This window comes from Haliotis rufescens, unplaced genomic scaffold, assembly GCF_023055435.1.
Source record: "Haliotis rufescens isolate VD_foot unplaced genomic scaffold, xgHalRufe1.0.p SCAF_8, whole genome shotgun sequence".
Lineage (NCBI taxonomy): Eukaryota > Metazoa > Mollusca > Gastropoda > Lepetellida > Haliotidae > Haliotis > Haliotis rufescens.
Window position 1 is genome coordinate 28,340,633 of NW_025964372.1, and position 6,257 is coordinate 28,346,889.

Sequence of the window (6,257 nt, forward strand, 5' to 3'; positions counted from 1 at the left end):
TTTTCACATCGACATTTAATAAAGAAATTGGACGCCAGTTACGAACATTGTCCGCATTATTAATATCTTTACACAGGAGACAAATATAAGAAGTTTTAGAAGAGGCAGGAAGAACATGCTCCTGAAAAGACAGCTGAAAAACACGTAGAAGAACATCACCAAGAACATCAAAAGTAGAGACATCCAATTCCTTAGTAAGCCCATCCGGACCTGGAGATTTATCATTCTCCATAGCCTTAAGGGTGTTTAGAATTTCATCACGAGATATATCTCCTTCCAGTGAGGCCGAATCAACCGATTCAAGTGTAGGTAAATCAGCAAGGAATTCGGTACAAATTTCATCATCAATGGGTTCATAACCAAACAGATCGCTATAAAAATCAACAAAAACACCCATGATCTCACGAGAGGTAGACAACTTATTCCCAAAAGGGTCTAAAATAGAAGAAATAGATTTTCGTTTTCCTCTCTGTGATTCCTTGCGTAAAAAATAACTGGAAGGTCGTTCACCAATTTCAAGGTCCTTAGCCTTAGATCAGACTAAATTACCTCTGAATTCCAAGATTTCCAAATCATGAATTTGGTTTTTGACAGCCGCAAGTTGGTCAGAATAGAGTCCAGGATGTAAAGATTCAGCTTGGCATAAAGAATTTTAATCGGAAACTAATTCCTTATGAAGGGATGCCTGTTGAGATTTATGAACACTCGCAAACAATTGAAGAAAGGCCTTAATTTCCAATTTAAAAGCATCCCACCAATCCAACGTAATAGAAGCCAAAGGGGAATATGATTTGAACAAAATCTGGCAAATAAGGCCAGAAACGAATCATTCATTAAAGAATTGTTACATTTAAAATAACCAGGACCAAAACTTATGCCAGCAAAATCCTTCAGCTTAAACGACACATAATCATGATCAGAAAAACTACATGGAGATATGTCCGCAGACACAAGAGAACAGCGAAGAGAAAAGGAGACATAAAAACGGTCCAGACGAGATCCGGCGCCGGCTGTATTGCGCCAAGAAACCGCCACAGAACCAGGAAATTTGGAGCGATAGACATCAAAGAGAGAAAAATCAGAGACCCATTGCTTAAGAAGATTAGCCCCGGCCTGAACAGAAGCCCTCCCACCTATTTTATCTAAAGATGCATTAAGAACGCAATTAAAATCCCCCCCTAAAATAACAAATTTGTTGGTCACCAAATATTTGGCAACACTACGGAAGAACACAACTCTATCAGCAGGGAGATTGGGAGCATAGAGATTTATAAAACGGAGACCATACCCATCGACAATTAAATCCACAACCAATAAACGCCCCTCGAAATCAAAATAGAAATAACCAACAATGAAATTAAGTTTGGAAGAAACAATAAACCCCACGCCCCGACTGAAATTGCTCCCAAAACTCCAAAAAGCCTTCCCATTAAATTTCGACTCAAAAGACTTAGCAATAGCCAAATTATACACATGGGTCTCCTGAAGAAACAAAAAATCGATGCCATCAGTAACAAAAGCATGTGACAAGAGATTTAATTTAGTAGGATCATCTAAAAGGCCATTACAATTAAGTGAAACGAAATTATACATAAGAATGGATGCTTGGAGAAGAGGCACAACACAGAAAAATACAATGCAAACAAACCCCATCAGAAAAAAGCAAAAACATCAAACAAATCCTAAAAACAGCAAAATTTGAAAAATAAAACTTACCACAAAGATGCTTAAACTGCAAAACAATTGTTAAATTAAAAGAGAAACCTAAACACCCCCAAAAAGCTGAAAAAAGAAAACCATAACAAATTATGCAAATAACACAGACCCAAATACAACAAAAACAATGTACCCATATAGTGAAAATTTTCCCAGAATGCAAGAGCCGCACCCCCCACAGGACTCCTGGCACCCCCCGGAAAACAAAACGTAAGTAACAATCAACACTCAGAACAGCCAGCGCGAAAACACATAAACATACACAAGAAAAAGGTACACTCCCTATGCAGGGAGAACCAGGCTGTCGAAAACAAAATCATGAGCCAGTCTCGTAAGTGATGGACATAGCATAGATCGGTATCAAAAGGGAAGGAAAACATGGCAGAGGAATTATGGGGGATCATCTACCTGAAGCCTAGAACCAGACCCGGACCGGCGAGACCCAGACGGGGAACGATGAAGAGTAGTAGCCGCAGCATCCGCCACCCCAGGAGGGATTGAAGACACCCGCTGCTTTTTCCCCGCTGAGCCACCCCGCGAAACAGACCGAGACCTGGACCTAGGCTTTACAAGGGTCCACGTTTGAGAATCAACATCGGCAATGATGGAATCGGCCCCATCCTGTGACCCCAAATCATCCTGGGAAATGTCAAAGGTCAGGGGTTCAAGAGTGGCAGCCTTCGCATAGGAGACGGGAGTGGCAACACCCCCACTCTTGCCAGCACCCTCACCCGCACCCACACCCTCATCTACACTCCCACCCTCAACGACACCCTCACCAACAGAGTCAATCACAGACACAGTGTCATCCGCAACATCCATTGAATCATCTGAATGCACAATAAAAGTCTCTGCCATGTCAACACGAGGTGTAGGGTTAGACGGGGCCACCGAGGAAGTCGGGGCAGCACTAGGACCCGGCCCTTCCAACTTTTGTCTATTCTGCCAACTTTAAGGGCAGTCAGGGCGCGTGTGACTGAGGTGATAACACCTCAGACATACAGGGAGACGAGCAGGGGCGGTAACCAGCATAGACATACGGTCACCGAGGCGGACGATGTATGGAACACTCTCACCTTTAGTACTGTCAATTTGGAGCTGCACGGTCCTCACACCAGTCTGAATGGGAGCTCCTCCAACCAGCATCGTCTCAGGCTTAATGGACAAGACGGTCCCATACCGGGAAAAATATGTATCCAAAAAACGATCAGATACCACACCATGAATCCAATGGATGCGAAGATCCACAATCTCCTTATCATAAGGGGAAAATTCAACTTTTACGCCCCTATACAGCACAGACCCAGCCAGAAGTAGCAGGCGGGCACGATTCTCAAGTTTTAAAGTAACAAACCACACCCCTGAAGTTTCCGTTTTCCATATGGAGAGTTCAGTCGCCTTAATTCCTTTGTAGGCCAATTGCACAAGTTCAAAAACATCCTCACGATGCAGTACCTGCAATACCGGGTCAACCCGTGATGAGGGCGGAGCAAGCCCCGTGGCACCTCATCCCATTCTAAAAATCAGTTTAATATCGATGTCTCCATTAGGAGACGTATCAGATATTAAGCTGATAAGAACAGATACTTTTTCTTTTTTATAAAATTTATTACCTAAAGGGAATTTAGTACAGGCGCATACAGCGCTGTCACTGCAGGGCCGCCTAAAATTATCACAGTTGTGAGCCCTGCAGTGCTAACAGAGATTCAAGTAAAGAGGAAAAATATATCAGAAGCAAGCAATGGACATGGCAGGAAACACTAAGCACAAACAATTAAGTCCACAGGCTCCTTCGGAAAACCAGAGCAAAATTCCTCCTCACACAAGGAAATCACAAAGCTACCATGAGACTGGTTGGGCTTGAAAGGAAAACGATGACGGAAAAAGTTCACTTTTTTCACAAGAACTTTCCCAACAGCTACCCTCAACTTCTCACGCCCTTCCTTAGGGAAATCAAGTACACATTCATTCCAATGGCCCTTGTCCACTTCCAGTTGAAGTCCAGCACCAGACGTGTTAGGAGACACTTGCAGTCTAAAGAACCAAAGACGCTCTTCACCGGAATCAGAGTCAGACGGGGAAACCTCCTTGACGACTTGAGGGGGAGCAACCTGACGGCCACGCGCACTAACAGTACCACGACGCAGAGGCGGAAATCCAGTACAATCACCTACTAGAGAGTCCAGAGGGATCTGAGCTAGCAGAACGTCAGACTGAGACTGCTGATCGGCCCACGAGCAACCTGCTTCCTCTTCTCAAACACTCCAGCACCTGGAAGAACACGTGTGCACTGCTTCTTGGTAGGAGGGACAACGGGTAGAGACTCCACGGCATCGTCATTCTCAACGTCAGAATCGGCAGACAAACTGTCCATGTCACTGTCATCCTTGGTCCCATCAACAACACTGTCCTCAGGCAGGGAAACCGCATCCCGGGGTCGGACATCCGACGAAACGGAAACTACACTAGCACAGCCAGCAACAACAGTATCAACAGGTTCCACGTCCATCACATCAGGGTCGACAACGTCAGGAACATCAGGAGCCACAGTAGATTTTCCGGTAGAAGGGGTAGGTACATCCGAACCAGGCCATCGGGCCCGCACATGACCAACCGAGTGACACTTGAGGCAGATAGGCAGTCGACCCGGTGCTGTAACAAGCATGGACTGCTTATCCCCAAACCGCACAATATGAGGGATACATGTACGCTCAGCATCCGTGAGCTCCATCCGTACAATACGGACACCAGTGAAAATGTTAACACCGTCCACATCAATAAATTCCCGGAAGGCGTCCAACACACGACCATAACGGCTGAAGAAATCCTTAAGAAAATCACTAGTAACGGTAGCATGCAGCCAATGGATCCGTAAGGGAACCATGAAGACACCATAAGCATAAAAGTACAACTTCTCAACACCAGTGGAGACACATTTCAAGTCCAGCAATCTTCGGGCCACAGAAACAGATTTCAAAGTCACATACACCTGGCCGGAGCGTTCCGTCCTCCATATCGCCTGGCAATCACTCAAAGAAAAGTCAGGCACAGCAGCAGTTAACAGGCGAGCAGTCTGGCACAGAGGTAAAACGAGTAGTCGAATACACCCTCACAGTCCGGGATTCGATCTCCTTATCCACGAACTGGTCCAGCATTCACGGCAGAGCTGTAAGCCATGGCAGGTGAGGAGAGGTGAGGGGTGACCACTGAAGATCACACAGCCAAAGCTGATACCCACTCGTAGACCTTGAAAAGAAGTTCAGATTAACACAATGCAAACAACATACAATACTCTGTAATCGCCACAGTGACAAACAATGACACTCAACCAGTGACTAAGCCATACTTTGAGCTTAGCCAAAAGGCCGAGAAGCGATGCCGGTTGCCGGCTTGCGCCGGCAACCTTCATCTACAAACACAACATACCATTAAGGTGATATTAATTTACATGAAGCGCTTATAATCCTTGACCCGCAATATTGTATGCTCAAATAGGGAAACATGTGGACACAACACGAGTGCGACAGGCAAATTGAAGACGTTTGTGAAGAAATTCAGCGACTTTGGTAAATGTAAAAATGGCGTAAATACAGCCATTTTCCTATGCATAAAGAGTGCGAAGATAAAACATTGCCAGGCGGGGGGAAAACGTCCTGCAGCGACCCAGTCCAACATGAATACCGGCCGCGACATTAGGGCTTAATGGGCGGAGTCGGGCAGGCATGGGGAGACAGGCCACTTTGAATAGCTAGCGCCCAACTTTGACAGAGTCGTGCGTAGGCAAGAGTGAAAATCCGATCCAAATTGCCCCAATGTATTGAATGAACTAAAGGTAAAGATACTTTAGGTGTCCGGCAAAGTGAAAACCGAAATAATTCCATCTAAAAATGGCATTTGAGACAAAAAAACGAATGAATTGTGGGGAAAAATGTGAAATGAACTTACTTGCACGAAGTGTAATGATGCATCCGGCGTGTGTTTGGTACTTGAAACATCTTTTTAGGGGGGATGCGACATTGATAACGTCTTGTAGTGACGAAGCAGACTGCTGTTGTGACAGAGTGATTGTCTAGACGTCATTTCCGGCGTGCGGCGTCATGGCCGACGGCCTTGGTTACGGGCGACTACACGTAGCTGAAAGTTGAAAAATGCTATTTTAACAAACTCGTACGGGTTGATGTGGTAAGAGGACGGGTTGCATGTGTGTATAGGTATATTTCTAAGGTTAAGAAGTAATAAAATGGAGTATCTATTGAGAAGTGCGGGCGAAAAACGGAGCGGCAGTGCAAAATAGCATGGATGTGAAGATGTAAGCAAAGCTGACAGTTCTAATTTTTGATTGAAATATGAGTGGTGGGCCATTCCCGGAGGTACTGCAATACCGGGTCAACCCGTGATGAGGGCGGAGCAAGCCCCGTGGCACCTCATCCCATTCTAAAAATCAGTTTAATATCGATGTCTCCATTAGGAGACGTATCAGATATTAAGCTGATAAGAACAGATACTACACTTTGATCTTAGCCGAAAGGCCGAGAAGCGAT

At 45.1% G+C, this 6,257-nt stretch overlaps 2 non-coding genes across 2 annotated transcripts; both read right to left on the reverse strand.

Annotated features, from left to right (window-relative positions):
• Positions 1-3,143: 3,143 nt before the first annotated feature.
• On the reverse strand, positions 3,144-3,339 carry LOC124143533. The gene has a single exon (XR_006862299.2). It is a non-coding gene; the product is annotated as a U2 spliceosomal RNA (small nuclear RNA).
• A 2,725-nt stretch (positions 3,340-6,064) lies between these two features.
• Positions 6,065-6,257, reverse strand: LOC124143532. The gene has a single exon (XR_006862298.1). It is a non-coding gene; the product is annotated as a U2 spliceosomal RNA (small nuclear RNA).